Here is a 22,202-nt window from a genome sequence, read left to right as displayed (position 1 = left end):
AAAAGTCAATAATTATTTTAAAACATGACTGAGCAAAACGAGCACTTCCTGGTTTGCATAACACCCTGTTTGCTCAGTGGCTGCAAAGGAGCAAAGGATTGCCCTGTCTAGTTGGGTTTTTCAATTTAATTTCATTGTCTTGTCCTTTTAACATACTCACTTTTCTGAACACGTTCAGGTGTCCAGAGGCACTGAGTTCTCCATGCAGGACTCAGAAAAAATGATAAATATTTCCATATAGCAAAATTTCAAGATACACCTCCAAGAGCACAGTTAGGAATTATAAGAAGAAAATAATCTGGCTATACGTTTATGAGATCAGCGTTTGGGATTTTTTTTTTTTTAAAGACAGTACTGCCTGGGAATGTAGTCCACAAAGTATTCCCTAAGCGGTGAATGGAAGCAGAAAATGAGATGAATGTTACTTTCTAAGAATGAATTGCTTCTTGAAGTCACTGAGTGCTTCTTTACAGTTCTGGAGTATGTAGGGAGAGATGATCTTTACACGACGTGTCTAATACTACTGTCTAAAGCGGCCTGTTGATGGGGTCTTTCTTTGGACTTCTAATCTATCTAGTGATGACTGATCTGGAAATGTTGAACTGTGGTCAATGTATAAATGTAGAAATGCAAAGGAAAACAGTTACTAAACACTGAAAAGTTATGGGTTGTAATTGCATATTGCCAATAACACAGAGTAATTAACAATTTCTTGCAGATAAAAAACAATATTCAGCATAAGAGCATGTATTTTACCTCAACATCTAATTCCATTCAACTTTCTGTTAAAAGTAAGTAAAGAATTCATTTGAGGTGGTGTAACTATATTCACCTACAAGACTACTGATAGGCAACCAGAGATAAAAGGGCAGTGGTAGCTTCTTCAGTTACAATCAGTTGCAGACAGTGGAGCATGTCTAGACTTCTGGTTATTCAGAATCATAGAATCATTTATATTGGAAAATGATTTTATGGTCATCAAGTCCAACTGTAAACCTAATACTGCCAAGTCCACCACTAAACCATGTCCCTAAGTGCCACATCTACACACACGTCTTTTAAATACCTCCAGGGATGGTGGCTCAGTCACTTCCCTGGGCAGCCTGTTCCAATGCTTGAGAACCCTGTCAGTGAAATTTTTTTTCCTAATATCCGATCTAAACATCCCCTGGTGCAATTTGAGGCCATTTCCTCATGTCCTGTCACTTGTTAACTGGGAGAAGGGATCAACCCCCACCTGCCTACAACCTCCTTTCAGGTAGCTGTAGAAAGCAGTAAGGTCCCCCCCTGAGTGTCCTCCTCTCCAGACTAAATTCCAGTTCTCTCAGCTGCTTCTCATAAGACTTGTGCTCCAGATCCTTCACCAGCTTTGTTGCCCTTTTCTGGACATGCTCCAGCACCTCAATATCTGTCTTGTAGGGAAGAGCCCAAAACTGAACACAACATTTGAGGTACAGCTTCACCAGTGCTGAGTACAGGGGGACAGTCACTGCCCTGGTCCTGCTGGTCACACTGTTTCTGACACAAGCCAGGATGCTGTTGGTCTTCACTGCCGGCTTATGTTCAGCTGGCTGTTGACCAACACACCCAGGACTTTTCCCACCAGGCAGCTTCCCAGCCGCTCTGCCCCAGCCTGTAGCGCTGCGTGGGGTTGGTGTGACCCAGGTGCAGGACCCAGCACTGAGCCTTGTTGAACCTCAGACACTCTGCCTCGGCCCATCGGTCCAGCCTGCCAGATCCCTCTGCAGAGTCTTCCTGCCCTCAGGCAGATCAACACTCCTCCCCAACTTTGTGTCATCCGCAAACTTGCTGAGGCTGCACTCAATCCCCTTGTACAGATTGTTGGTGAAGATATTAAACAGAACTGGCCCCAATACTGAGCCCTGGGCAACACCACTTGTGACTGGCTGCCAACTGGATTTCCCTACATTTACCACTACTCTTCGGGCCCAGTCATTCAGCCAGTTTTTTACCCAAGCCATCCAAGCCATGAGCAGCCAGCTTCTTAAGGGGAATGCTGTGGGAAACAGTGCCACTAACAGTGTTACTAAAGTCTAGGTATACAACATGCACAGCCTTTCCCTCATCCACTGAGAGGGTCACCTTGTCACAGAAGGAGATCAGGTTCATCAGGCAGGACCTGCCTTTCATAACCCCTTGCTGGCTGGGCCCCATCGCCTGGTTGTCCTGTACATGCCACATGATGGCATTCAAGATGATCTGCTCCATGAGCTTTCCTAGCACCGACGTCTAACAAGCCTGTAGTGATGTATTTTCAAGTAACAGAATCAGAAGACTTTTGAATAAACAAGCCTTGTGTTTACGCTTTATATAAGCTAGTTTCTTGAAGTTTTGGTATTAGATCAGCATCAAAACTGATACTCCACCTCTCATTTTATTACAGTTTTCTGTAGCATGGAATGAGTAACCAATGTCTGTACTTTTCTAAAGATGGCTGGAAATAATTCTGTTTCAGATTTTACACGAGGACCTATTAAATGCTTACTATGTGGAATAAAAACAATTTCAAACACTGTCTTTGGTTTAATCTTCAACATCAATATCAGAATCTGCAGGTCTGGTACTTTTTTCCTCACCTGAACTGTAACTGCAATATGGTTACTCCCCTTACTGCTTTAGAAATGCTGTGCCAGAGAAAAAATCACGGTAACACTCTTTGCAACATCAGTATTGGAACTAAGCAGCCAACCAGAAAAAGAAGCAGAGAATATAAGCACTACTGCATTTCTCCTAGACCTAGTTCTCAAGCCTCTCCCATTCAGCAGTTAAACCCCCCCGTCCTCTCCTTCCACCTTCCCAAACCCTCTGCATTGAAGTGGTACCAAAACTGCTGTTGGCATCACCTTGGCAGCTGATTTCAGGCTTGAGTACGCATAGCAGAGGAGAGGTCGGACCATGATTCCAGGTACAGCTGCGGATGGTGAATCATTCCCTCTCTATAAGAGCATTTGGTTGACTCACGTGATCTACCTAGTGCCAGTGAAACCAGACAATAAAGGACTTGGCCTTCTGCAGATTTTCTGTGAATTGTCTGAATTCCCTGATGAAGTGACAAAATCAGCTTTCTCTGAGATGTAAAGTCAAGGACAAACTAAACTCATTGGTGCATATATGAGGGAGAAGCCTAGAAAAGCAACCTAGGAAGGGATGAACACAAAGTGATCCCCCCGAAAAAAATGAGAATATTGAAATGTAAAATATCCTACGGACAGCATCATGTAGCTAGTCCTATTTACAATGGTGTGCAAGCACAAAAAAAACCATGTAGCCCACTTATGCAATTAAGGCTTGGCAACTTGATGAAAATATCACGGAACAGAATTGATGTGAATTTGAGCACCCTGCCAGCTCATTGGGATGGAATTGGCAGTCAGGAGAAGAGACGGGTGGTGTGATGTGCACGCATGAGCCTGCAAAGGCAAACTCTGGGCTTCAGGGCAATTGCCAGGAGTCGGTTATCCTGCAGGAAAACAGGGATTTTAACAATAGTTAAGCTCTCAAGGGAGGTAGTTTTTTCCAGGCTTCAGATAATTAAAGGAAAAATAGTGGGGGATGGATGTATTAGCAACCTCTAATGCTCACAGTGCCCATATAGAACGACAAACATTGTTGTCACACATGTAGTGTCAAATCAGTAATTTTTCTCCTAGAAGAAACTGCCTTTAGTTGCAAAGTTTATGTACTCATAGTAATGGTTCCATCTACATTAGTTAACTGCTTCTTCAGATTAACTCAATTCTATACAAAACCAAAATGCATCACATAGCACTCCACATACATGTGATTTTATTCAGAGATTTCAAATTTATGCTAGATACTAAAGGAACTATTGAAGTGATTGAATCAGTTGTGTGTCTAAACATTTGCAGAATGTTTTATTTTAGTTGAATTAACTTCAAGCACATGATGAAAAAAATATTACAATGCAAGAGACCAGTAGGATTTATGAAATGTTACTTTAGGATTTTAAGTTATAACACTGTTTTTCAGAAATAACAAGGAAGTCTCCCAAATTACAGAATAATTGTTAATTATAACAATATTTTCTAAAAAATTTTTTCTTCACTGCGAAGCTTTTTTCTCCACAAAGAAGCAACAACTGACCATTCCTGTAACGGATTTGGCACCACACGCAAAGACAATGAAAAGTTAATTGTATGCTGATGTAATAAATGTTCAGGCATCCTGAAAAATAGTCTTGTACTCCGTTTCATTTCAGAAAGGGGTTTATTTTATAAGGATATTTTTTACTAGGATTCATTACTTACTGTCAGATAGCAAGCACTTACTGTCAGTCCTCACATTGTGCATATTACTGTATGATAGCAGAATGGTCACAATTCTGCAAAAGCTATAAATTGTGCCAATAACTGGACTTGCTAGTCAAACCCAATTAACTTCTAACACCAGTTTGCCTAGTAAAGCATCCACTTAGTCAGAACTCATTTGTGCTTTAAAACTGATGCATCATACATTTTTTGAAAAGTATTATTTTTTCAATGTGCCATTAGAATTAAAAAAATATATATACAGCAGATTGGAAATTCCGAAGTTACAAATAAAACTAAGCTGCATACTTAAGGTTTACAACATTTGAACGTGCTTAAATACACAGTATTTTGAAGCACCAAGCAGTCCTCAGCTTCCTGCTGTGTCCCATATAGAGTCTCCATCACCATCATCAGTCATGCATAAAATAATTGTTTTTCTGCTCTTACAATAGGACCAAGAAAACCCTGCATTCTGGTTGAAATGAAAATGAAGGCAACATGAGTAATCACATTATGATGGGTCAGCTGTTGTGTACTGAACATCCTTAAAAGCAGTTCAATAATGGTACCTTTAGGTAAATGTTTTTTTACATAATCACATAGGTAAAAATGTCTAAATAATAATAAAAAATAATTTAAAAAGATGTTTTTAATTAATTATTAAGAAAATCAGTGATGAAAAGAAAAACTCCTTGACAGTGTCTATAAAAATAGTAACAAGATATGATAACAAAGAAGAAAAAAGCCAACCAAATTTACACACCTAAGGTGGCATGAATGAAGACACAAACAATTAGTACTAAAGTTTTGACAAAATCAAAGAAAACTGAACACCATATATTTTATTTTTTTTCCTTAAGTAAATCTGAAATAAACACATTTTATCTGAGCAATCCATTGTTGCTTAATCTGTTACCAGAATACGAGAAGCATTTCTGTATTTTTAATTGGTATTTTCAAAAAATAACTCTGACTAGTATCCTGATAAAACATCGCAAGTCAGTGAATCAAAATATATTCCACTTACTCAAAAACTAAAACAAAACTGGATTATAAATAAAATAATTTCCCTTCTGTCTCCATGAGATAACAGCAGATCAGCGATGCAGAATACGAATGTAACAGGTTTAGTTCTTTATACAACAGTACATTCAGATCCCACATCTAAAGTGTAGATCAGAAGATTTAATTTCATTAGAGAACTCTGCAATTGGTTTAGTGTGCGTTTAACTCGGCTCTTTAGTTTGGTTTATAACAACTCCTTGACAGTGTTATTTGGCCTTGACCCTTGAAATGCTTAACTATGTGCATTGTTTTACACACCTGAATTGTCCCCTTAAACTCAAGTCAATTTAAGCATTTGAGTAAGTGTTTGGAGGATAAAAGATGAACATATTTTTAAAAGCACCACAGCGGTGTGAAGAAAAAAGCAAACATCACACTGTGATATATAAATACAATGATGGAGAGTCAGTGTACAAATAGGAGTGTCATGTTAGATTCACAAAGTCATTCTTCCACTCTACTTGGTTCTGGCTGTATCACATGGAGTTTTTGGCAAGGAGATGTGGATCAACTGGAAACAGTCCAGAGGAAAGCAACAGCAATGGATAATGTTTAGAAAACATGATTTAGAAATAAAGATTGAAGAATCTGAGTTTGCTTATCTAGTCAAGTAAGAAATATCAGAGAATGCAGGTTATTTGGTGAAGTTTTACAGGCTTTATGTGAGATAATACTCTCAGAACTTCAGCACAGGTCATTGGTGCTACAAGGATACATGCCACATCTTCAAACCCTTCTCTATATATTTGAAATGTATGAAGTCCACCACAAAAATCCCATTTACATGCTGATTAGATGAAAACAAAAGTGCCCAAATATTTTTTTTAATTTTACCTTTGACTTGTCAAAATTCTATAATCTGTTAATTTCTCCTTTGTCATAGAATTAATTTAAATCCCCAGATAACACTGAGAACTACACTTACATTTGTTGTTACAAATAGCTGTTTTCCAGGTAGAATGTGTGTGTGTGTGTGAACAACAAAAGTAACAGGTTATTTTATTTTTCTTCTCTGGATTGTTTTTCTCATTTGTAGGAAAATAAATGTCTCTGAGGTGACTAATTTGATCACAGTACACAACTGTGGTAAGTCACTCCCACCATATTATCTATGGATTACTGGAGTTTAATATTCTTACAGAGATTAGGAGGAGATCAAAAATGAACAGAATGAGGATGCTCATCCCTAATTATCTTTATTATGACAGAGAATCATTGTTTTAAGTTTCAAGGTTATAGCTTATGAAACAGTTGTGTATAAAATATTGATATTACAGGGATATGGTATTTTGACTGTTAGCATGGTACATGCCGTCTGTATGAAACATAAGATCTGGCAAAACAAAAATGTTTTTCTAAAAGATTTACAAAGTGACAAAGGGTTTTTCTGGTGTGGTGTTTTTTTTTCAATTATTTATTTAATTATTTAAACAATCCTAAAGATGGAGTAAATACATATTTTCTTGTAACTGTATTCCAAGAGTGAATGCCTCAGTAGCAACATTAATCAGGAAAAATCTGTAATCTGTACTATTTATCATGTAATTAAAGTGATAAAAAGCTGGTAAATAGGAGGGAACTGTCTGAAAAACAGCTACAAGTAGGCAGATGTCCAACACATGCTCCAACAATGGAAATCATAAAGTAAAGCTAATACATTTAATAATTTTTAAAATTCTAAAAGTAAAACCTCCTCAGTATACAGTAAATGTATATAGAACTATCCTTAGAGTTCCAGTTATTGGTTTGTCCTTTTGCAATTCCTGCAGTGTGCTTGGATGCTACCTGGATTTTATTTGAACCTCTGTAAATCACTGTGCTCCAAGTGTAGTGCTATCTATCTTTCTTCTCTTGTGTTCCTCCTTTAGCCCAGTATATATTGCAGGCCACCCTAATATCCTATAACACCTCACAATTTGTCTTTTATGCTTTGTGAAAGGAAGGTGTTCGCATTTAACGTAGATTAGTTAAGTGCACTGAACTTCAGAGTTACCCTTCCCCAGGAGCTACTGGAGAGTGGTAAAGTCTCCTGGTGACTTGTATTACTTCAGATGCCTTGCACGTTATAATGTGAAGGCTATCTTCGGTATTGCCTACCTGCAAAATCAGAATTCTCTTCGATATTTAATGATGTTATGGGATTATTTTCAACCAGACAAAAAATGAAAGGAAAAGAAAAAAAAAAAATGTGATTTTGAGAGGAGAGAGACAAAGAAGGCAGGAAAATACTTCAGGAAACCTGAAGCCGATTTATGATTCAGACTAACAATTTGAAACTACATCTTTTACAAGATGAGCACTAAACACCTTCCTAGACAGTTTCTCTTTAAATGACTGAATATTTAACTATTTATACAACACTTATAGTTCTAGTTTGGTGGTGGTGGGTGGGAGGGGGACACAGCAGATGTTTCTGAAAAAGGCGGACAGGGTATTTCTACATTAATATACACAGACATATTTCTGGCTTAGGAGTTTCACTGTTACCATAGTGTTACAGATTTGCTAATAAGTTAAGATTGATTGATTTTATTTGATTTTATAAAATCATTTTTAATAGAAATATAGAGGGATAAGAAATATATTTTAATGAAACTTATAGTTGCACAGTAAAAGCTGTTATGAAATCCCTTGTACATTCCCGTTCCAAGGCCAGAAGAATGGGCTAGAATCAGTATTTAAAACTTAGGTAATAAATTTAGGGTTTGAAAGGGGGTTTTGTAGTTAACTAGTCTTCTGTATGTAGAAAGTGTATTGAAATGTCAGAATATAGGATTAATGGGAACTGGGGAGAGTCAACTGGAACAGCTTGTAGTTACCTGCCAAGAAACCGTGAACTTTAGTAAAAGGTAATTCCAGCAGGGGGAGATCGCGACCACCGACTCATATACCACCTACCCAAATCGTACCCCAGACCCATTTCTGGACCTTTCTAACCTTTACTGCGCAGAATCGGATATGGGAGGAGAATATGTTAATGATTTTTTTTAAAATATCATGCTTACGCATGAATATTTAATGAATATGCATGAATAAGTTCTATATATGGTGTCTGATTTTGAAACTTGGTGTGTGTTGATCGTGAGAAGACTCACTCACCCACCCGGCCGTTAATAAAGAAGTGTCTGCTTATCTACATCACATTGGTGTCGATAAGTTCTTCATTCCGAGATTTCGGTAACAATAGCACTCTATAGAGCTAGAATTACTGTATCTTCCCTCATATGTTAGGAAAAAGGCAGAGAAGCTCTCACCTGTTTATAGCTTTTCATGTAGATATACTGTAATTCCCTGTTAACTATCTGCTTGAAACACAGAACTACCTAGGTTCCAATCCCCAGTCAAAATCAGCCAGAAGAGAAGCCTAAACCTGGTACACACCTATGAGGAACTCCCTAATTTTGGGGATGTTAGGTATTTGGGGTTGAGGGTCTGTTACATCTTCACTTTCATCAGAAAGTTCACTCCTAACAAAAGTATTGTCTGTTTTGCTTTCAGCAGAAACTTTGGTTATGACAAATCCCTGTTTTCCAATTAACACATTCTTGAGAAGTGCTGGTGGTCCCTCGGTGTGGTCCTGCTCATGCTCAATGAACTCCATGAAGAGAGATCATGGCTCACATGAAGACCCAGTGTAATCAGTTGCCAGTATTGCCCCAGTATAATCAATGACAGAATTCCTTCTGTTTTAAATACTACCTAGTCAGCCTTCAATAGCATAATTATCAGGGATGTCATATTGAGCTGTGGGTGTATTCAACACAGATGCATTTCAAACAATTTCTTCTCAAAGTTCTGAAACACTTTGAAAAAGTTCCTATTAATGTCTTATTATTAATTTCCTTTCTTCTGCTTAAATCCAAATGTTTTATTTGAGCTTGAGTGTTGAAAACCTAACTGTAGGGGACCTTATATATCAAGGAAACATTAAATGTTTCCTTAAGATTATATGGCAAATTGCAAGGCAAATTACAATATAAATGCAAACAACATATGCTATAAACAAACAGGAAACAGCCAGAATTATAGTAATTCATGAAAATAACAAGCTATTGATGTGTTGAATCTAATCAAAGAGCCTAACAATTGACTAAACATTTGGTATCCTATTTTAATCTTTTTATGAACAGAGCTGTCGTTAAAACTTATTTACATGTACCCTGTTTCAATACATAGTGTATAGTTAAATAAGAACGAACATTTCTAGGGAGAAAATGGAAAAAATATATATGCTTGTATGCTCAATGGAATAAAGTAGAAATATGATGGGGGAAACATAGATCTTTGTGGGTGTGTCATCATGGTTGTAAATTACTTCCTTCTTGAGACTATACAACAGATATTTTTTTCCTCGTTGTTTTGGTTTTTTGTTTGTGTTTTTTTAAGGACAGAAAATGACTGAAATGGTTGGTGCCAAAGGGTTATACACAAAATATGAAACACAAGAAACATCCCTGATTATTAAGCAGTATGCTAAGGGACGTGTTTGTATACACAAGCACATACTAGTTTAAATGGAAGAACCAGTTTTGCTGATCTGTACAAGACCAAAAAGGCAAACTCACTGCTTAATTATGAATTTAAAAGGTTAAGGCAATGAGAAGTCACAAGTTATATACAGTAGGAGTAAATCACAGTGGTTATTTTTGAGTAAGAGACATGTGGCTAATTGTACATCTACCCATGTGCTTCTAAGACAAAAGTTATTGTAAGAATCTCAAACTATTTTCAATGAATTAAACCCCTCGGTCTAGCTCTGGCCTAGGGATACATACTAGATGTGGATATATTACATGAAGAAGTAAACCAGTCTTTTTTTAAACTGCCAAATAAAGCTTCAGGGAAGTCTAGTTTTACTATCAGATTTTACAAAGCACTGCACCTTAAACTAGCCCCAGATGTACAGTTCAGGTTCATGCACCTCATCTTTCCTTCCTACTTTATATGAGGTGATAATATCTTTTATTCACAAAGCTGCGAAAGATGTCCTTGAAGGTACCAAGCATAGGCATTTATATCGTTAAGACCTGATTATAAAATTGTCTTCCAAGATCTGATAGACAGGGAACAACCCAGCATTATAAAAGTTTCATTAGCTCTGGAAAAAGGGCTTCCATCTTAGCAGCCAAAATACCTTATTTAGAACTTCTGCACTAGGGCACTATTTATTAGCTATAGTATAAAGGGCAGATCTGATCTATCAACTATTGTTAAAGATGGATTAAAACCAGGAAGACGTCTGAACTGAATATAGTTATTTTTGTACTGTAGTAGTACTGAGATTTGTATTGTATTGTATTGTATTGAGAGACCTCAGCTGTGGCTGGTGGAGTCTTGGAGAAGCCCATTTAATGAGGCACTATGCATACCATTAAAAAGACAATCCCTAGCTCTAAAAACTAGTTGTGTAACAACCCAATTGACAGCACATGGTACTCTGATGGAGTTCTGCACCCCTTTTCTATAAAGAAGTCCTTCTAGGTATCTATCTAGCCAAGTATCTGGAGAGGAAGGAACTAAGCTTACACCGCAAGAGATAATGTGGCAATGAGACAGACAGATGGGGGAGCACTGTGCACCAGGGAGATTTATGACAAGTGTAACATAAAGTAATTAATCACTTGAACATACATTTCTGGGGAAAAAAATGTTAATAGCAAATTTTCAGTGGTACAGTCCAGCTTTTTCAACCTGTTCAAATACTTGTAATTTAAAATTAACAATCTGGTTGCATTCATAAAGGTCATGAAAATATTTATAGTTCAGGCCTCTTCACATTAACTGCAAGGCGACTTGGCACTGCTGTCAGGAACACTTTCATACCAATAAGGGACTCTTAGGTGCTACTACTAGAGAAGTATGATTGTGCTAATGAAGTATCTGCAGGAGAGGGAAAACTGCCATTTCATATAGATGATACTATAATGTTTCTGCTTAAGCCAGTGAAATAATTTCCTCATTTATTACAATAGCTGTAATTATAATAGCTGTATCATCATTAATAGCTGTATAATGGCTGTGCAGTTATTAATACTAAGGTAGAAAATCAATTTAAATTGTCAGAACTTTTGTTATTATCCAGCAGTTATTAAGACGCCTTTTACCTACAACTTTAATTTGCCCCCTAAGAATAATGAAGAGTTGGGCTTGTGGATATAGAATGGAAGAGAATAAAACCACTGAGTAAATTCTAATTTTTCAGAAAACTTAAGAATAACTTCAGCAAGTCGTTTTCAACCCTTTTGTGTTAAATCAGTTCAGCAAACCTGCCCATCTCGTCCTTACAAAAGGCAGAGTGACCTGCTGTGATGGTCCTAATGGCCACACCCAGAAACCTGCCTGTTCTGCTGCTCTCCTTTCTCCCTTTGCAGGTTCTCCTTAGTGTAGCTGTTAGGATCTTTTATTCTGGTAAGTGGAATCTAATGAGCAATATACAACTTGATTGTCTGCACGAATCAGTAAACTACTCTACCATGTAAGACCTGATGCTTTTTGCTTCTTGCAGAGGAGGAACACAATGTTGTGGAATTGTACTGAACAATCCACCTGCCTAGTGAAGCAAAATGGCTTCAATGGATTCACCGTCTCTTATGAAGGCACTGGGTACTGAGATTTTTCACTTGTCACACAAATAGGAATTCACCAGTCCTCTGCACAAAATGCTGGTATTTAGTGTTACTGGACGAGAATATGTCCACACTGTAAAAAGTATCTGTATTTTGGTGAAGTGACAGGTTCTACTCAGTTGCACATGAAAGAACATGTCTCCAGTCACGAGAAGACATAACAGCACTATTACAATCAGGAACTATTCTATGAATGAAAAGCATGTAGCTGGGTCACATGAGTAGCCCTATATTTATGTGTAGGGATAAGCATGAAAAAGGAGGCCAGGAGCAAACAGTCATAAAAATTAGTCTAGAAAACAATTTGCTTTCTGCCTGTATCTGAAGAGATCCAAGGAAAGAGAGTGATGGTGAACAAGCCGTGAGTCAAACTATTTTTTTCTAGTGGCCTGCATCCAATACGTAAGGGACATTCTCCCAGGAAATGGATCAGACACCTTTATACAGACAATCTTTCAGAAATCAAAGCTGTATCAAAGGTCATAAATATCTCCTATTATTAAATCTCATATTTAGCTTTTAACTTTTGGACTATGATTCTGATCTAAACTGACAAATAGGATTTTTTACATATCAAAAGTCAAGATTACTGCATTTATATTCATTCATATTCTAAGACTGTATAGTGAGTATGTCTTGGAATAAACAATATCTTAACCACATCTCAAGGACAGTACAATCCTATGCTTATACGTATTAAAGCAGGAACAGACATGTGCCATGTGGTTGGGATCGGCCCCATGAATTATGAGAGCTAAACTGAAGTGAAGGGTTATCACCAAGTAGTGGTATCTCACACCAGAAGAAAGAAGCCAGAAACAGTAGTAGCTTTGCATGGGGTGGAGAATTTCACTATGTTAGAGGTGCTATACAGACAATTTAATCTGTGTTTTATTTAATTCACTATGGTTGCCTTGTCTTTTGCCTTTTGACATCCAAGATTCACAGGCCCATAATGACATGCATTAGTTAATTAGTTAATGTTTCTAAAGCACTTTGAAAATGTAAAGCACTGTGCTGAGCACTATATATGAGAAATTGATACAAGGATACATTTAACTGTGGGTGTGGGAAATACACTTTTCAGATATGGATTTAATAGGGGAGAGATAAATATTTTTGCATAATTAAAGTAGACTGTATTCTGCTCCCTGTAAATATACAAGAGATATATTTGTGTCATACCATGCAGCTACATCATCACTTAGTTTATACAAGCAGAAAAACACTGCTCATTTGCTCATTGGAAAGAGTATTACAAGTCTGTGGTTATGTGCAAAAGATGCACAGGTTTATGCAGTATGAGAGCAAAAAATTGTTAAGAGACTATATAGCCCATACATGTGCTATATAGACATAATATGTATTGCCCAGTTTGGTTTTGTTTTGTTTTTTTTTAATGCTACAGGGTAGTACTTCCTATTCATTTTGTGGTGGGAAGAGGGCTAAAGGGCAACAAGAGGAAAAGAAAGGGAAATTTCGTACAGGTTTATGTTTCCTGGCTGCAGTAGTCTTCAAGTTACAAAAACTTTTTAGGGACATCTAAAAGTATCACCTGAGCCAAGGTGCTCCAAGGTGCAGCATTTAAGATGTAGGCACCTGGGTGCTGGCAATTTGTACAGGAACATGCTGCATGCAGCAATCTAAAGACTTACACATATCACACAGTGCATTGATGTGCCTGAGGTAGGTAAGGGAATTGTAAATGAGGATTGACCAGCAGGTACATGAAACAACATGAATGTACTATCAGCCGGCATCAATCACACTGATATAGTGCAGCTCATATTCAGTCCAGATTCCAGTACTAGAAAATTTTGGCAGCTCTATGCTGGATAGAAGCATGTCACATAAAAGTAGTTTAAAAAAGAATTAAGATACCCACTAAACATTTATTGGTGTTTCTAGTACAGACGTCAGTCCATTAACATACATTTTTCCCAACCAACCACCTCTGTGTTCTAGATTTATCAGGCACTGATGAAACCAGAGAAGAATTTTTTTAATGTTATCGCTGAAGATAAAAAAAAATGCAATTTTTAAGCAACTGGTAAAAAATTTGCAACAGTTGCAATAGAATGAATGCACATCCTGTGTCAACAACATAGGTTACACAATCTCATGTTCTACCTGAAGGTCCATGAAGAAAAGCAAAGATGGATGCCTACATCCACAGAAAGTAGGTTCAATATAGTCTTCTAAGTGAGACTGTTCACTCTTAAAACTCAGAATTTGATCTTTGTAGAAAACTTTACATTTTCTTTTAAGCCTATGCCGCAAGGAGAAGCAGAAATCCATTTATGAGAGAATAAAAGAAAAAGAAGATTCAAAGTCAAAATAAATAATAATCTGGAAAATGGCAAAGTCTATGCTGACTCATGTTACATCTTCCTGTGTATTATTATCGTTCCATCTCATTTCCGTCTCCTTACCTAGTTAAAGATTGATGTTTCTTGCAAATAGCGTATTCAGTCCTCACATTCTTTAAAAGCTGAAGATGGACTTGATCTTCGTTAAAAAGTACATCAGGTCTTATCTATATTTTCAGTTCACTTTTTGCTAACAAAAGAGAAAAGTCAGACTCCACAGCAGCCAGTGGGTAAGTTTCTATTTCCTTCAGTGAGGTCAGGATTTTTTCCTTTGGACTTTTTAATTATTCCTTTTTCCAGAATCATCAAAACCTTCCTGTGGGCGTTGGTAGAATATCATTTTTACACCTGGTAGAGGGCAGCACTTGTTCATCTAGTGGGAACAAGGGTGGGCATATTCCAGGAGTTATAAAAGCCCCTTTTTACACAGCCTACTCCAGAATCACCACCCTTCTGGAAAAGAGTTTTAGTCATTCTGCCATACATATATCTTTTTCAGATGTCAGGAAACTATTTTGCAGTTGTAGGAAACATTCTTGATAGTCTATTCTTTCCAGGTTTCTTCATAATAGCGATCAAAATAGCATTTTTTATTTCTTCTTGTGTTGTTTAAGAACAGGCTGTTGTCTGCTACCCTTTCCTAAAAGTGCTATTTGCTTAGTACCTCACCCACTCAACAAACATTTTCAGTCTTCCCTCGGGCTAAGATGAAATAAATTAATGAAACTGCTAACACTAAAGAATATAGGAATGGAAATTGCATTCTTGACTGAGGGGTACCAGCACATACCTTCTAAAACAGTATATTTTGTCATCACAGACAAAATATAATGGACACAGTTAGAGTCATGTTTTTTCTTTTGAAAGTTTTTGAAACAGATGACTGTGATGACCTACATCACAGCAACAAATGTTACACTACCAGGGGATGGAAAGGTAGGCAAGACCTGCAGTTTTCCTCTGTCTGTGTCACTAGAATCACCTCATTCCCAGACAAGCAAAGCTGTTTTGGAGTTACTTCTTCAACTGAAACCACGCCTACCTTTCCTTTCTTGCTGTGAAAAACTACATAGAGTCAATCTGTCTATCTGTCAGAAGAAAGATACTAGCCTTCCAACTGCAGTGTGTCATATTTTACCCTGCACCCCTCACTTCATTGCATCTGTTACTGTTCATCCATGACTGGAGATTGTAATATATCTGTTAGTTATCCTTGGGCAAATATCCATTGTAAATACACTGCCAGTTTCTACAAAGATCTTCTGTAAACATATCTGGAACAAATAAAAGATCTTTTTCTGGAGGCAGTCACATTCTGTGTCTTAAACAAGGCTACCCAAGCTCAGTTTTATTCATACCTTTCTTAGAAGGTATCAAGATGCAAAGCACTGTCCTAAACTTTTTGATGTGATGCTGACCCAGACTGTAAGCAGGTCACTCTTCAGCAGCAAACGCTTCAGCACATATCTGTGCAATAAGGGGGAAGAGGGTTAATGTAAAAAATTAGTAATAGTTGAGTATCACAAACTAGTGGCGCTAAAGAGTGTAATGTACAAGAATGATATCACCATTGTGAATTATAAGGATCTGTGATACTCATGACATGACTTTAAGACAGACTCTGTAGCAGGTGCTCTTTAGTACAGCATTATAGAAAATGGTGGAGAAAAGAATGTTTAAAACAAAAAAACAGTGGCCAAGAAAATTTGAGATAAATAACGTCTACTAAAAGAGCTGGCAGAAGTGCTCACTGAGCCACTTTTCCATCATATAGCAGCAGTCCTGGCTAACTGGGGAGGTCCCAGTTGACTGAAAGTTAGCAACTGTGACACCCATCTACAAGAAGGGCCAGAACTAGGATCTGGGGAACTACAGGCCTGTCAGTATGACCTCGGTGCTGGGGAAGGTTATGGAGCAGATCATCCTCAGTGCCATCATGTGGCACATGCAGGTTAACCAGAGATGGAGCCCAGCCAGCATGGGGTTATGAAAGGCAGGTCCTGCTTGACTAACCTGATCTCCTTCTGTGACAAGGTGACTAGCTTAGTGGCTGACAGAAAGGCTGTGGATGTTGTATACCTAGACTTTACTAAATCTTTTGACACCATTTCCCACAGCATTCTCCTGGAGGGACTGGTTCCTCATGGCTTGGACGGGTGCTCCCTAGAGTTCCCTATTAATCCCTATTTTCTTCATTGTAACAAATAATTTCCCATCCTTCTCTGAAGTCCAGACAAATTCAACTGCCTTGCATTTCTCTTATCCAAAAAATTAATTTTCTTACCTGAGATAGATTACAGATTGATCTGACATGATCTATGAGCCCTTTGTTTTATGCTGTTTATTTCAATCTCTTCTATATCCTCAGTATTTTCTAAGTTTTTGCCTGATTGAGTCACACTGGTAAGTCCATATTAGCCTAAGTTACCTATTTTCTTTCTTGTCTTAAATATAGTTGCTATTCATATTACTCCACAATTTCATGGTGCCAGTACATTCTATCTGATTGTGATTTCATATTCCTATACTTCAGTAAGGGTGTTGTCTTCTCTCCCTGTCTCCTATACACACATACATTAAGCTCAGTGAGCTTTGCTTTAGGAAGCCTGCCTTTGCTTTTGTACTCAGCATTGGTCCTATTAAAAACTGAAATAGATATCAATTTTTAATCTGTTCTATGTAAAAGATAATTTTAAGCACATGTCAACTCTCTTCCTTCTTCATCCTTTCACAAAAAATGAATGATCTTCTTTCTAAAGCAAAAAGCAGACTGATTTTGAGTCTTGCCTTATCCCACTGTTTTCTAGTCACCAAAGTACAGGATTCTTGATTGTTTTCTCTTTCCCCCATTCCTTATAGGTTTTCTGTTTAAAGTTCTTTTAAAATTTGTTATTCAGAACATAATTTGGCAGCATTCCCAACAGTTTTTCATCTTGGACTGGAGTGTGAATTCCAGCGTATTTTTGCTCCGTTGACTGAAAGCATCAGCTTCTTAGAGACATAAGTTCCTGAGCTTTTAATTCCGGTTATCTTAATTTCTTGATTTTTTCCCTTTGTAATAAAAAACATATGCATAATAAGGCTAAAGCTAAAATTGTAACAGCAGTTCCAAATTTCTGAATAGTTATTTTGAAAGCATATGCTTTTAATGTTTAATATTAAAAAAAAAAAAAAAAAAAAAAAAAGATATTCTGTGTAACATTCCGGGTTTATGAGAAATCAGAAGTATTGATAGTACATTTTTTTCCTATTATATCTTTCTGCCAGAACTCCTTGGTGGGATTATCTTGCTGCCACAGCTAATTCATAATGAACGCAGGTGTGTGTGCATTTTCTCTTTGAACCAGAGTTAGGTATAGATGTCATAGAAATCAAAATCTTTCATTTGCAGCTTGATCTAATTAAATAAAATTTCAGAACCATCAGCATGGAGGAATCTCCCACACAGCCTGGTGAGCACCCTGGGGGGTATGTTTTAAGCGTGGTGCACAGTAAATTAGCCATTAAGCACCCATTAATGCTAATGAGAGCTCCATGGTTAATTTCCTGAGCACTGTGCTGAAAAGGTACCTGTAGGTATTGGTTTTAAGCCTGGCTACCACACATTTAGATTAATAAAGTGTACTGTAAAAAGTGAACAGACAATCTAATTCAACCATTAAAGCTGTCCTTACAATGTAACTTGCAGAAAGCAAGTTAGCCGATCTGCAAAATATAATAAGATCAACGTGGATAAATAGGAGACACTTTTCAAAACAGAGTAAATGTAGTATTTGCATACAAGAGGCTAATCAGATATGCAAAAGGAACCACACAACGTATTTTAAGATTGTGATTAAAGGTCTTTTCTCCTGCCCTGATAACTATAGTCACCAGACACAATGGGACAAGTTTCTACTGCACAGCATAAAGTTGTTATAACTAGGTCTGTCAGTTCAAGTGAAGTTGTATGTGCATCATTATTTTTATTGTTAATTCCATTTCAGTAGTGTAAGTTTCTATTATTAACCTGTATTTTGAATTTTTATACTTCAAGATACAATAACAAAATTTAAGCAGAGGGTACAACTGTTACATTCTTAACTGACATATCTGCAACTTTTGATCCAACAGCCATCTCTGATTACACCAGAATTAGCTAAGCTGTCTGTAAGATGAGACAATGCTATTAAGCAACAGGATCAAATCTCAAGGAAATGTTTTGTAATTTCATTAAAGTGGAATATAATTTTTCTTCCCATGCATTGGTCAGGATATGTAGGACACCAGTCCCAGAAAACTTTACAATATAAATTGCTTTAACTTCACTAAAAATGAAACACATTTTAAAATATCTTGCTTGGGTATAGATAAACATTGGCTGTTAATATTTGTACAATGGTCAGGTGGCTGTAGTACCTTTGCCAGCTCACACTCCTGTCTCCTCCATAAAGCTCTGGTTCCTTAGCTCTTAGTGCTGAATGTACAAGGATAGAAACCCTCAAATATAGTGTTCCTTTCTATGGCCAGTTGTATCACTGCTCAGAAGCTGTGGTGGTTTGGAACTGGCATTCCAATCCTTCAGCTCCTAGAATATTTTGCATCAGAGAAATGCTTTTTAACATTTTACTTTCATTCTGAATATATTTCTTCAGTTAATACATTACAAACATGCTGTTCCTATATTTCTCTGGCTTATCACGGCCACATTTTTAGTTGTTAAGATTCTCTCAGTGCAGAAAGGAAGTCACGTGTTCTTCTAATTGCAGAGGTAACCATTTACCATCTGCCAGAAAATGACAAGTGCTACTATGGAATCCTCAGCAATTGCCCAAAGTATAAGCAAATCCATTGATTTTATTATTTATTTCTTATAACATAGCACTAATCAGTAACCACAATTTCTGTTCAGGTGGAGTTTAAATGAGAAGTCTCCCCCAAAAAACTTACAAGATAACCTCAACATAAATAGCTCCTTGGAAGATTGTTGGTAGAAACCTTAATGTCGTTTCAATAGTGGGCTACAGTTATTACGTACCTCATTTTGTGCTCACAGAAGCTTTGATAGTTTTGCAGCCTACACAAAGTGTGGAGTGAAAATACTCATTAGCCAGATTCACTCAGACATACATTTGTACAATCAAGTCACCAATTGAAACTAGTTTCAAAACTATGACATTTATGTTTAAATATTTAAATATATTTAATATTGTACAACTTCTCTTTTAGGTACAAGTCAAGTCCTAGTTAAATTCAGTGGTATGTTGGTTCATTGGTTTTGGCTGAGAAAAGGTTAATTTTCTTCACAGTAGTTAGGATAAGGCTATGTCGGATTTGTGCTGAAAACAGTGCTGATAACACAGGGATGCTTTAGTTACTGCTGAGCAGCTGGCACAGCGCCAGGGCCTCTTCTGCCTCTCACCCCACCCCACCAGTGAGCAGCCGGGGGGAGCACAAGGAGCTGGGAGGGGACACAGCCGGGACAGCTGACCCCAGCTGGCCAGAGGGATATTTCCAAACCATATGACACCATTCTCAGCTTATAAAGTATGAGGAAGAAGAAGGAAGGGGAGATATTTGGAGTTATCACGTGTCTTCCCAAGTAACTGTTATGTGTGGCAGAGCCCTGCTTTCCTGGAGATGGCAGAACACCTGCTGTCAAAGGGAAATAGTGAATGAATCTCTTGTTTTACATTGCTCGTACGAGTGGCTTTTGTTTGACCTATTGAATTGTCTTTATCTCAACCCATGAGTTTTCTCACTTTCTCACTACTGATTCTCTTCCGTATTCCACCCGGGGAGGGAGGGAGCGAGTAGCTGTGTAATGCTTAGTTTCCGGCTGGGGTTAAACCACAACAGTTGTAATTAATGTAATACCGGGTCCCTAAGAGGCATTTAGATTACCCCTTAACACATATTTGGGGGTGCCCTGTTTTTGAAAGTTCAGTGTATAAATCCTGCAGTGAGAGTGTGAGCTCTGGATTTTCAGTGTCATCTCCAAAAGGCTTTTTAAAAGGCTTATTGGCTAGCAGCTGTTCATGGAATGAACCATCATGGGTTTGTGCACATAAAGAATCCTTAGACTTCACATTAATGTCACTCCCTTTTAAAGTCACCCATGCTATTCAATTTCTCTAATGCATGAAGTTAGGGAAGCATACAAAACTACAGATCTCTCTCTGATAGTAGAAGAAACATATGAGCAAAAATTCAGCATGCAATGTTCCTTACCAGTCCTACCCCCCCACCTCCAAGTCACATCTCTGTGCTTAAGCTATTTCAATTGCAAGTGGATGTTTGATAAATAATTGGATACTGAAATACCAGTTTGAGTTGCCTCTATCTGTATTGCCAACTATTAGTTGCTTACAAAATTTTCACATAGGTTCTCTTCATTTTTTGAAAAGTTCCCTCTGCCATATTCTTTCCCACACCTGCTTTCTAGTAAGTCAGGCACAAATTGGACAATTTCCCTTCCCTTAAGCATGCACAGACCAGCTCCAGAATCTTACTTTGACTTGTCCTAAAATGATTTAAGAAACTAGGGATTCAAGGGATTGAAGCTATTATCTTTACCTTTAAAATACTCAAGTGTTCATCAGATTTTTGCTTTCAGATCAAAGTGATACAGTACATGAAGCATTTCAGCCACAATAATGCAAAAGTGCCCTCTGGGAAAAAGAGGCTAGATTTTCCATGTTAATGCTTATCCATCCTCTAGGTTATGTTGCAAAGCAAAATTTCAGGATGTTAGTCACACTTCAGGTTTCTTACACCAGGTTAGATTTTTTCATGCCTGCATGGACCGAATGTCAATTATATACCTAACCCACAAATAAGGCTAATTCTCTAGGTTTACAAATACAAGTATAGGTAGGTGATCAAGTAAAATTCTGCAAGAATAAACACCAAGAAAAGTCACATTTCTTGTCTGAAACCATATCTGTTTCTTAAGACTCTCCAGTTCTGTAATGGGAAAGCGTAACTATTTTAATAAACATACATTAAATAGATGTTGAAACACAAGCCTGTGAAAAAAAACCCATATTTGGGAGCAAGGATTAAAATGTAGATTATTCGTCCTGCAACAATCTATTTCCAGGATGCTCCATCAGAGAATACTAAATAGTGTATTGTGTTCAGAAAAATAAAAGATAAAAAAAGATGTAGCAATTCTTCCGCAGGAAGCATAACCCTAGTGAAGGTTAGGCTATTTCTTAGCAGTACATGCTATACCATTTGATAGCAAAAGCAAAAAAAATGCTGGCACTTAAAACTGGCAGTGAGTGTAGCTATCCATTTAAAACCCTGTATCAGATTACCAATACCATGTGATGTCTTATATAAAGCTGGATAACATTCATGATCAGTTTGTATCCAGTACAAAGCTCCTCATAAATAGATAGGGCTAGAGGCATGTTTTGATGGCAGAGGGCATCATACTGCTCTGTTCTTATTGAAAGATGGCCCTGGTTTAGTAAAGATATGTTTTGTTGGCAAAAAGTCTGCTATCATCTGGTTAAGTGGAAGGATGTTCAGACATGAAGCTGAAGCAAACATTTTAGCTTAATCTTGAAGGCAAGTGATTTACTTTGTAGCATTTCAAGGCTATTTATTTTACAGTACAGCAGCTTGTTTGCCTGGAATCAGTGTGACTCACAAAATCTTGTTAAAATGGAATATTAGGAGGAGGAAAGAGAAAAATAAAAACAGAGGAAGAAACAGAGAAAGAGTTAGAAGGACTTAGAAATATAAGTAGAAGAAGAAATAAGGATTTAAACAAGAGGAAAGTTAGCGAAGAAGAATATATCAAGTAAACATAAATTTATCTTCTATTTGAACCCTTTAATGGAGCCCTTGCTTACTCTGGC

General features: G+C 37.4%; 1 protein-coding gene across 6 annotated transcripts in view; it reads right to left on the bottom strand.

The window, feature by feature from the left end:
- The window catches only part of ST18 (ST18 C2H2C-type zinc finger transcription factor), a 218,361-nt gene that overhangs the window by 131,365 nt on the left and 64,794 nt on the right, over positions 1–22,202 (bottom strand). For 2 of the 6 annotated variants that reach the window (XM_080381469.1, XM_080381468.1), the window contains exon 1: positions 1–22,202. This exon is cut by the window's left edge and continues 30,250 nt beyond it; it is cut by the window's right edge and continues 16,183 nt beyond it. The exons of the other annotated variants lie outside the window; for them this stretch is intronic. The gene's annotated coding sequence lies outside the window, so the exon portion shown is untranslated. 6 annotated transcript variants of the gene reach the window in all.

The sequence above is a fragment of the Falco punctatus genome, assembly GCF_963210335.1.
Source record: "Falco punctatus genome assembly, chromosome: 3".
NCBI lineage: Eukaryota > Metazoa > Chordata > Aves > Falconiformes > Falconidae > Falco > Falco punctatus.
Note: the sequence above shows the minus strand (reverse complement) of the source record. Positions and strands in the feature narration are given on the sequence as shown.